This window comes from Euprymna scolopes, chromosome 8 (genome assembly GCF_053919585.1).
Source record: "Euprymna scolopes isolate OS-2025 chromosome 8, ASM5391958v1, whole genome shotgun sequence".
NCBI classification, from domain to species: Eukaryota; Metazoa; Mollusca; class Cephalopoda; order Sepiida; family Sepiolidae; genus Euprymna; species Euprymna scolopes.
In genome coordinates, this window is record NC_136489.1 from 50,335,779 (window position 1) to 50,348,531 (window position 12,753).

At 32.9% G+C, this 12,753-nt stretch overlaps 1 protein-coding gene across 2 annotated transcripts in view; it reads left to right on the plus strand.

Annotated features, from left to right (window-relative positions):
* Positions 1-12,753, plus strand: part of LOC145283557 (5-hydroxytryptamine receptor 4-like) — a 468,398-nt gene that overhangs the window by 252,087 nt on the left and 203,558 nt on the right. The gene's annotated exons all lie outside the window — the stretch shown is intronic.

Below are 12,753 nucleotides of genomic sequence, written 5' to 3' on the forward strand. Positions count from 1 at the left end.
GTAGTTAACTATGAACTAACTAACCTCATTTATCCTATTTTTTTATTTATGGAAATTCGGTCTCGTGCCAGACACATGGTGAAAGAATGTAAAGTTATTGAAATTTTTGCTTACGACGAAAAAGAATTAAAAAAAACAACCGCGAAAAATATACCCGCTAAAACAAATGCAAAGGCGATGCAAACAATTACACTTTAAGAGAGAGTTATAATCTTAAAACTATATTTCGCTTGGAATGTATGAGATACCAGTTGAATGCCTGGCATCCGGTAGGATGTCCCATTCCCATCTAGAACAAAATTACAAGGCAAATAAAATTAGAATACTTAATTTTATTAACGCTATAATATTCAAATTAGATTTTTCCGTCAGTCTGTCATAATTAAATTTCGTCAGTCTACCAAACCTTTTTATGTATAAGATTCAACTTCTAAGGATTGAAAGCTATTCCTAAATTACTATTAATGAGATTGATAGTTTATAAGTTAAACGATGAATAATGTTAAACGAGGATTCAACTTGCTAAATAGTATTAACATAATTTAATGATTTACGAAGACAATTTATAACAAGCCTTCGTTGAAATTTGATTTTAAGATGCTAATGTTATAGTCTAAATGTATGTAATCCCGGGATAACGTATTACATAAACATGAAGTCCTCGGAACGCCTGTGGAACTCTGTTCCGTCTGCCTGCTTCCCTCCGGACTACAACTTGGATGTCTTCAAGTCCAATGTTAATAAATTCCTAATGAACCGCCCTCTTAATTAAACACTTCATCAAATCTCCACAATAACGTAATGTACTTGCAATAACCCTTATCCCTGAGTGGCTTCCGGGCCTTGATAAGTGGTGTTCACTGTGTAAAAAAAAAAAGAAACTTTGTTCATGAAAAAGAAGCCTGATGCTAGGCACTAGGTGGAAGAAGGGAAAGTTATTAGGCCGTTTATTATACAGCGAATGAAATTTCCCAAATATAGTGCCCCATATTGTATTATTAATTGAACTCTTTATCGCAAGTATTTTTAACATGGGACTTTAAGATGACTATATTGTAGTTCTCGGTTAGGCAATCCCGGGGAAACGTGTTCCACACATTACATGTTCTAGGAAAAAAACTCTGTTCATGGAAATTCTGCTGCATTTGAACGACAAATAAGAAAATAATGCACATTTATTACTGGAGTAGTTCTTGTTCAATGTCTTATTTTGAGAAACTAGAGTGAAAATCAGTCGAGCACTGTCCGGGCAAATAGATGGAGTAGAGAAGATAAGCAAAAAGCTACCGTCGAGAACAGAAGTTATCCACTACATTACTAGGTCCAGTTTTAGCTTGTTGTCGAGAAAGAGTGCTTGGAGTGAAATGTGTGAATGTTTGCAAAACCAAACTTCTAACTTTTTCAACTTTCGCGCTGAGTCCCACTTAGTCTCAATTAAAATGAACGGCTCTCTCCTTGAATTAAATACGTTGTTTAGAATAAAACACGTTGTCCTAACAAACTTTTGCGAGTGACCTTCATTTTGGCAAGAAATGAAAGACTTACATGAGATCCGTTACTAAAGCCGCTGAATAAAATGGTTGGATCCTTCTATCGCTCCAGAAAATCTCACAAAGCAATTTTTTACTTATATAAGAGTTAAATACGTCCTAAGAGGGAATAATAGTACCATATTCGTAGAGAAGGCTGACAAGGTACAAATTCGTATTCGAAATGTAGTAGGCAAGGATCCTTTCGCTCCCCGAATGATTATTCTCACAGAAGATACATTGCTAGTCTTTCTCTATTCTATCATTATTTTCGCAGGTGCTCGACTGAACTTCAATTTATGTCCCTTGCAAAGCGTTCGCAACAACTAATCGTTTAGCTAAAACAACTGTCATTAATGTCTCTTACTCTCTATCAGTGTTACTAGACATACATTATATGAGCAGAGTTTCATATGATCACACGACTTCGAGGCTGCTTCCCAGCTGATTATGAAATGTTCCTTTTTAAATCTAATGAAAATAGGATTTTGTTGAGCCATCCCTTAAATAATCAAATTATATATTAGTTCCGCTATTATTGATCATACAGTGTTGTCTCACAGTCTACGCGATATTCATTAATCCTTATCCTCCAGTGGCTTTTGGATATTGATAAACGGCGATTCCCTAGTAAAAATGTCTATATATGATGATACAAATTGAAATTAAAAATAAATGGTGTGTTAAAATTTATATACTCTTCGAGTATTTAAACAAAAGCTCAATTCATATTTTGAAAAGCAAGTAGGAGAAACAAACTCTGGCTTACAAAAATACGTAAGCAGCCCCGTCAACATTTCATAGTAGGGACGCTTCAGCTGGATAGGAATAAACTTCTTTTTTTTGTTGCTATCTTCGGTTAGACCAGATTGCCTACGGATATGAGCATTCTTATGATAGTTTTCTAAGCCTTATTACTTCCGTCTTGGCAATTAACAAATTGGAAGCAAGTGGTTTGTCTGTGACACGATCACTAAATCATGGCTTTGTGTCTTTGAGAGAATTTACTGAAACCACCAAAAACACATCGAAGCACAGAAATTAGGAACCCGTTGCTTCTGGAAAATCTACAACAGTGTAGTAAATAATGGGAAATCAACAATTCAGCCACTATCCAACAATCATGAGGTATTTTGCTCAGCAATCGAAAAGGCACACATGCTTGCCAGTCGGTTTGCCTCCAACTCCACACTGGACCCTGCTAACCACCCGCTCTCTGACTTTCCTTTACGGACAGACGCCACAGTAGACGATCTGAAAATCATCCCTTCTCAGGTGCATGCTATTATAAAAAATCTTGACACTTCAAAAGTATGTGGATCTGATCTCATCTCAGCAGTACTACTAAAAAATTCTCTGCCGAAGTAGCTCCAGCTCTCTCCAAACTTTACAACAAACGCTTTAATGAATATTGCTTTCCGGCTGCTGGAAAACTGCTTCTGTGAGACCAGTTTTCAAGAATTCTAGCGAAAGAACCGGCCCAGTAAATTATACCCCCATTAGCCTCTTCCTACTTTTCGCCAAAATACTTGATGCCATAATTAACCAAGCTCTAGTCCATCACCTTACAGATGCTAAACTTCTGACTGACCAACAATATGAATTTAGGCAAGCTCGTTCCACAGCAGACATCCTAACTATAATCTCAGGACGTATATACCATTCACTGGAAAAAGCAGGGGATGGTAGAACGGTAGCTCTAGATATATCTCAGGCTTTTGACAGGGTATGGCATGAAGGTCTTCTCAGGAAAATCAGATCATATGGTATCACTGGAAGAATACTTAACATAATTAAATCCTTCTTAGATAAGAGAAAAATTCAGGTTGTTCTCGATGGTCGTATATCTAAACAATATGATATAAATTGTACTTGCAATAACCTTCCGGGCCTTGATAAGTGGTGACCACCGTGTAAAAAAAATGCGAGAGTGCCTTAGGGGGTCTATCCTTGGACCTCTATTATTCCCAATATTCATAAATGTTCTCCCTGACAAAATTGTCTGTGAGATTGGTATATATGCTCGTGACACCACGCTCTATAACAGACACGACAGGAAAATAAATGAACACATATCTAAAGAAATGGCAGAAACACTAGAGGACGACCTCTAATCTGTAGTGGAATGGGGACAAAAATGGATGGTAACATTCAATGCTGACAAGACTAAACTTGTTTCCTTCAATAACTACAAGAAACCTTCTGTACCACCAATAGTAATGCTAGAGACTCTTTATCTGAAAGTACATATTTTAAACTCCTCGGTCTAACGTTCACAGGAAACATGAGTTGAAATAATTACATTGAGAGCATTGCTAGGACAGCTGCGAAAAAGGTAGACTCTTTCTACCGTGCTAGAAAGCTATTAACGCCAGAAAGTATCCTGCACCACTATAATGCCACCATTCGCTCATGTATGGAGTATTGTTGACATATTTGGGCCGGTGCACCTGCTACTAGTCTCTCGCTCCTAGACAAGGTTCAAAAGAGAGTCGCCAACCTGATATGTTCTGAACTGTCATCTAAGCTTCAGCCTCTGTCCCATTGACGAAATGTAGCATCTCTCTTCCTGTTATACAAGTATTTTAACGGTGAATGCTCCGACGAACTGCAAACACTTGTACCCCTCGATCTAAATACCCCCAACAAACCCGACAAGCAGCTAAATCCCACCCCTTAACAGGTAAGATCCCTCGATGTAAAAGAACCTTCTACTCCGGTAGTTTCTTCCCCAGAACCGCCGAACTTTGGAATTCCCTTCCGAGTTCCTGCTCCCCCAACTGTACTGACATGCAGAAGTTCAAGTGTAACGTGAACGGACATCTTGCTGCCCAGCTCCCCACATAGTACCTCTGTAGCTGATGTCCTTGATAGTAGCCTCCTACATCAAAGTGGCAATGTTCTTTCTTTGAGGATAAAATGTAATAATAAAAAACAATGCTAGCGGACACTTTTCATCCATTTTTCTTTAGTTTTTTTATCAGTTTCTTTTTGCCAGATGCATTTCTTTCAACACAGCCGAGAAGTTTCATCAACCCCTAGTATGGTAACCCACTAGAATATAAAGGGGTTGGGTTCTAAGAGGTATTACAGCTTGCTTAAAGGTTATCTTGAACTGTGCAAAGCAGGGGCGTTCAGCTACATGATCGCATACCTAAATACAGAGAACACCTAGTATTCCAAAAAGTCACCCATCTGGTATTGGCTTAGTAATTAATTTCATTGATCTAGCGAGAACCGAAGTATCAATGCGATAAACTAACTTCTTCTTTAAAATAAAACCTTACGCCAGATGATGTGTACATATTAGGACCACAGCCCGACAGAAAAAAGATCAGTTCACTGTCGCATATGCACCATGCTGAAACCAATTCTATATATTATATCAATGCACTATATACTATATAATACATACTATATACTATATACTACATACTATATACTATATACTACATACTATATACTATATACTACATACTATATACTATATACTACATACTATATACTATATACTATATACTATATACTACATACTATATACTATATACTACATCCTGTATACTATATACTATATACTATATACTATATACTACATACTACATACTATATACTACATACTATATACTACATACTATATACTATATACTACATACTATATACTATATACTATATACTACATACTATATACTATATACTACATACTATATACTATATACTACATACTATATACTATATACTACATACTACATACTACATACTATATACTACATACTATATACTACATACTATATACTACATACTACATACTATATACTATATACTACATACTATATACTATATACTATATACTATATACTACATATTATATACTATATACTATATACTATATACTACATACTATATACTATATACTACATACTATATACTATATACTAAATACTATATACTATATACTACATACTACATACTATATACTATATACTACATACTATATACTATATACTACATACTATATACTATATACTATATACTATATACTACATACTATATACTACATACTATATACTATATACTATATACTACATACTATATACTATATACTACATACTATATACTATATACTACATACTATATACTATATACTATACACTACATACTATATACTACATACTATATACTATATTCTATATACTACATACTATATACTATATACTACATACTATATACTACATACTATATACTACATGGGACTTCTATTTAGTCATAACTGAATGAACAAGTTCCTAATGTCTGACAACATCTCGGGAAGATTCGTATTATTTAGATTCTTTGGGATACTGTTCTCATCTTGAGTGTTATTTCCCCAACGTTTTGGTCTAAATAATAATCAGACCAACTTCAGGTGTAAATTTCTGTCGAACCCAGAAATATGCACGGAATTTCGAACAGAACCCCCTTTTTTTAATCCATGGAGGATAGCACGCTCTCGTTCCGTCAGCCATGACTGGGTAGAAGTCCTAAAGAAGGTCGGAGGTTACATCGACCTAAACGTTGTAAAATTAATACTCAAGATGAGAACAGTAGTACAAAAGATTCAAATAATACGAAAACTTTTCGACATGGTAAAAAGTTTACCTTAAACTTACCTTGTCTCGAACGTAAGACTTATTTATAGACTTTTATGTTGTTTATTTTTATACGACGAAGAGCATTTGAGAACTCGTAAATTACTTGTAAATTTTCTTTGCGAATTTATTGTGAGACCTTGCTGTTTCTTTTTTCTTCCTGCCTTATCAGGATGTACATGTGGTTAGTGCTAACTTAGGAGGATCGTCGATTTAAAAAAAGAAGTACAGCGTTGTTTCGACGTGAAAGATTGATTTTCAGCACAACTAATTAGATTTTGCTTGCAATTCTCTCTGCTGGCATATCGTCAAACAAAGATGGCTGCCAGTCATGAGATATCTGTTTGAGGGTACACACATAACACGCATACACAAACTTTGACAGGCACAGATACACACACAGCTTAAATGTGAGAATAACCACTAGACACTGTGTTTGAGTATCTAAGATCTCTCTGTACAAGTGTTTATCAGAACCACCAGACATAAAGATACTTCTCCCTACAAGTAAACTCGAAACTAAATATTTAGAATCACATATTATTGGAAGTTCAAAAAAATTATTTTGGTATAGCTATTCGACGTTGGCTTTTACGAGGATCCGCCCACCTTCTCTAAGTGATATTACTATAGTAATTAAACTAAGTCAGACTAGATGAATCCTTATCTTGTAAAAGCAAGCTTTCAAAATAAATAAATATGCTGTATAGTAGTTTAGACGAAACATTAATATTCCTTAATTCTTTACTTGATGGAAAGGTAGGGGAAAACTGTAATAGAATATTTGAATATCGATGTATCTCATAAAGAGATCAAGTGTTAGGCCAGAGAAGGCGCTACTAATGTTTTTTAGAATTTCAAATGAAATAAATGAAACAAAAACACACGCACTTACGCACAAAAGTACACATACACCTATACGCAGTGAAAAATAGTCTCATGCAGGAGCAAAATCTCTCGAGCATTTTAATGCATTGAAAAAGAGGAAAATAAGGAACACGATTTATTTTTAAACCAAACGTATATAATATTTATTTAAAAAAAAGTATTAATTCAAAATGAAAAGTTGATGTTGTTTCTGCGTTAAAAGTAAACATTCACTTGTGGATGTTAAAACATTCGTTTATTATTTACTTAAAATATGCATTTAAAAAAAGAAAAGAAAGGAATAAGATTTGATTTATACTTAAACCGACATTTATTCAATACGAATTTAAGTAAAGAGAATACTATACGTAAAATCACGTATGTTTAAAGCTGTAGATGATGAAATACTGTAAGAAATTGAATTATGAATTTAGAGAATAAGCAAACAATAATGAAACAACACAAAGTGAAACGAAAGATATTTCTAAAATCATCGATAAATAATTTTTAAAAATGAAAACGAAAGATAAATGTTTGGGGATGCAAACACATGCACACACAAATAAATATACAAATACACATACAAATACACACAAATTCACACACAAATACACACAAATTCACACATAAATACACACAAATACGCACACAAATATACACACTAATACACATATTAATACACACACAAATACAAACACAAATACACACACAAATACACATACAAATATACACACAAATGCACATGCAATTACACACACAAAACAAACACAAATATACACACAAAAATACAAACACAAACACACACACTAATACACATATAAATACGCACACAAATGCACACACAAATACACACACAAATACACATAAAAATACACACACAAATACACACACAATTACACCCACACAAATACTCCTACACAAATACACCCATACAAATACACACACAAATACACATACAAATGCACATACAAATGCACACATAAATACACACAAATACACACAAAATGCACACACAAATGCACGTACAAATACACACACGAATACACATACAAATACACATACAAATACACACACAAATACACATACAACTACATACACAAATACACACACAAATACACATACAAAAAGAAGTACAACTACACGTACAACTACACACACAAATACACACACAAATACACATACAAATACACATACACCGACACGCGATAAAAAAAAACTTGTAAGCGAGACACATGCACAGAGGCTTACGCGGAGAGGTGACGGTGGCTTAGAAGTTAACAGCACCAATTGCAAACATGATAATGCCAAGTTCGAATTCAGTTTGTTCCACATCAACGACTTTCAGTTAGAATGTTGCCAACCTTTAAGGGTGTTTTTCCAGAAGGAATCCCAATTAGAAACATATCGCGTAAATCAATGTCATCAACAATTCCACTGATTCATGCAAAATTAATATTTTTTTCTGTAGAAATGTGATTTCAAACTTAAAAAGAGCGGACGGCGAGGACTTCTTATAGAACTATGAAGACGGAGTTTAAATCTATTTGAAACTTAAGCGTGATCGACAAATGAAAATTAAATTTGAAACTTTTAATCAACAAATAAAAATTAGAATTAAAACTTATAATCAACAAATAAAAATTAGATTCAAAAGTTTTAATCAACAAATAAAAATTAGATTAAAAACTTTTAATCAACAAATAAAAATTAGATTTAAAAGTTTTAATCAACAAATAAAAATTAGATTAAAACTTTTAATCAACAAATAATGATTAGATTAAAAACTTTTAATCAACAAATAAAAATTAGATTAAAATTTTTAATTGACAAATAAAAATTAGATTAAAACTATTAATTGACAAATGAAAATTAGATTTAAAAGTTTTAATCAACAAATAAAAATTAGATTAAAACTTTTAATCAAAAAATAAAAATTCGATTAAAACTTTTAATTGACAAATGAAAATTAGATTAAAACTTTTTATTGATAAATGAAAATTAGATTAAAACTTTTAATTGACAAATGAAAATTAGATTAAAACTTTTAATTGACAAATAAAAATGAAAGTTCAAAATTAAACCGCAAAAAGGTGCAAAAACAGGAGTGGGGGAGGTGTCAAGTTCTAATGTACTTCATCCTGCAGAAACAATTTTATTTAAAATGGTGTAAATAATCATGTGGTCCATTCCGTATGTACAAAATATCATTCTAAAAAATCTAACTAAAAAGATATCAGGGAAACGAATGCCAGCAGTAGTAATCTGGTTTATGCGAAACGAAACAATACATATATCCTCACAGAAATCTCCAATACTAACGATTACTACGATACTATCCCGTTGATTACTGTACACGCAATAACCCTTATCCCCGAGTGGCTTCCGGGTCTTGATAATTGGTGACTTCTATGTAAAAAAAAACAAAAACAAAAAGAAAGTGCAAACCATAATTTCACTATTATACCAAACAACCAACACACATCTTTATAATAACAATAGTAGATACATATTCGAATGACGGTGGCTAAGTGGTTAACACCACCGAATAATAACCTGAGTGTACCATGTTTCACTAATGTGTTTATCACAGTGATATTCTCACTTAGGTGTTTCGGCAGTCTTTGCGTGATCTATCCGATAAGTACACAATGTATGTCTAGAAAGAATTCTAACGAAAAAGATATCGGAGTAATGAATGTCAATAAAATTATCTAGTTTATACGAATTAAATGATACTCATCAATAACCACGACGCCTACACATAAACGCATACATCACCATACATATACACATGCACACATGAATTTTAAGATTGTAAAACAGACACGAATTTTAAGATTCTAAGACAGACTAAAACTATTTTAAAATTCTATGTAAAAAGTGTTTTTAAAACTTCTTCAGTGGAAAACACTTAATTGCTCGAGAATGGGTATGGGCCTAGAAAACGAAGCTAACCATCTGCGAATGTGGAAATGAAGATAAGAGGATTTAACATTGTCTTGTCTGTCATCTACTCCTCAACCGATGCAGCTTGTAAGATCTTGCAGAATAAAACAATAACGCAAAAGAATTGGAAGACGGAAAAGCTGTTGTAATGACATGATTCATAAACTGTTGTAATGACTACATGATTCAAAAACTGTTGTAATGACCACATGATTCAAAAACTGTTGTAATGACTACATGATTCAAAAACTGTTGTAATGACCACATGATTCAAAAACTGTTGTAATGACTACATGATTCAAAAACTGTTGTAATGACCACATGATTCAAAAGCTGTTGTAATGACTACATGATTCAAAAACTGTTGTAATGACCACATGATTCAAAAACTGTTGTAATGACCACATGATTCAAAAACTGTTGTAATGACTACATGATTCAAAAACTGTTGTAACGACTACATGATTCAAAAACTGTTGTAATTACCACATGATTCTAAAACTGTTGTAATGACCACATGATTCAAAAACTGTTGTAATGACCACATGATTCATAAACTGTTGTAATGACCACATGATTCAAAAACTGTTGTAATGACCACATGATTCAAAAACTGTTGTAATGACCACATGATTCAAAAACTGTTGTAATGACTACATGATTCATAAACTGTTGTAATGACCACATGATTCAAAAACTGTTGTAATTACTACATGATTAAAAACTGTTGTAATGACCACATTATTCAAAAACTGTTGAAATGACCACATGATTCAAAAACTGTTGTAATGACCACATGATTCATAAACTGTTGTAATGACTACATGATTCAAAAACTGTTGTAATGACCACATGATTCATAAACTGTTGTAATGACCACATGATTCATAAACTGTTGTAATGACCACATGATTCAAAAACTGTTGTAATGACTACATGATTCAAAAACTGTTGTAATGACCACATGATTCAAAAACTGTTGTAATGACTACATGATTCATAAACTGTTGTAATGACTACATGATTCAAAAACTGTTGTAATGACCACATGATTCATAAACTGTTGTAATGACTACATGATTCAAAAACTGTTTAATGACCACATGATTCAAAAGCTGTTGTAATGACTACATGATTCAAAAACTGTTGTAATGACCACATGATTCTAAAACTGTTGTAATGACCACATGATTCATAAACTGTTGTAATGACTACATGATTCATAAACTGTTGTAACGACTACATGATTCAAAAACTGTTGTAATTACCACATGATTCTAAAACTGTTGTAATGACCACATGATTCAAAAACTGTTGTAATGACCACATGATTCAAAAACTGTTGTAATGACCACATGATTCAAAAACTGTTGTAATGACTACATGATTAAAAAACTGTTTTAATGACCACATGATTCATAAACCGTTGTAATGACTACATGATTAAAAAACTGTTGTAATGACCACATGATTCATAAACTGTTGTAATGACTACATGATTCAAAAACTGTTGTAATGACCACATGATTCAAAAGCTGTTGTAATGACCCCATGATTAAAAAATTGTTGTAATGACCACATGATTCAAAAACTGTTGTAATGACCACATGATTCATAAACTGTTGTAATGACTACATGATTCAAAAACTGTTGTAATGACCACATGATTTATAAACTGTTGTAATGACCACATGATTCAAAAACTGTTGTAATGACTATATGATTCGAAAACTGTTGTAATGACCACATGATTCAAAAGCTGTTGTAATGACCACATGATTCAAAAACTGTTGTAATGACTTCATGATTCAAAAACTGTTGTAATGACCACATGATTCACAAACTGTTGTAATGACCACATGATTCAAAAACTGTTGTAATGACCACATGATTCACAAACTGTTGTAATGACCACATGATTCAAAAACTGTTGTAATGACTACATGATTAAAAAACTGTTGTAATGACCACATGATTCATAAACTGTTGTAATGACTACATGCTTCAAAAACTGTTGTAATGACTTCATGATTCAAAAGCTATTGTAATGACCACATGATTCAAAAACTGTTTTAATGACCACATGATTCAAAAACTGTTGTAATGACCACATGATTCAAAAACTGTTGTAATGACCACATGATTCAAAAACTGTTGTAATGACTTCATGATTCAAAAGCTGTTGTAATGACCACATGATTCAAAAACTGTTGTAATGAACACATGATTCAAAAACTGTTGTAATGACCACATGATTCATAAACTGTTGTAATTACTACATGATTCAAAAACTGTTGTAATGACTTCATGATTCAAAAACTGTTGTAATGACTACATGATTCAAAAACTGTTGTAATGACTACATGATTCAAAAACTGTTGTAATGACTACATGATTCAAAAACTGTTGTAATGACCACATGATTCAAAAACTGTTGTAATGACCACATGATTCATAAACTGTTGTAATGACCACATGATTCAAAAACACGAAATTAAGAACTTATTGTTAATAAAATTTTAAAATTAACACAAGAGAGAGAGATGTGAGGGAGAGAGAGCAGGAAGGGATATAGCGAAAAGACAGGCTAATATATGTTTGGGGGTTTTACTTTTTAATTTACCTGGCTCTATAAACTCAGTTTGTTCTGATTTAAACGCTCTGGCGAGTTCAACAGGCGATTTACAGGTCACAACTATCTAGAATATATGGCTTCAGAAAACGTTCAAACAAACATCTCTTTTTCAAAATGCTTAAAATTTGAATTCGGAAAAATTCCATCAAAT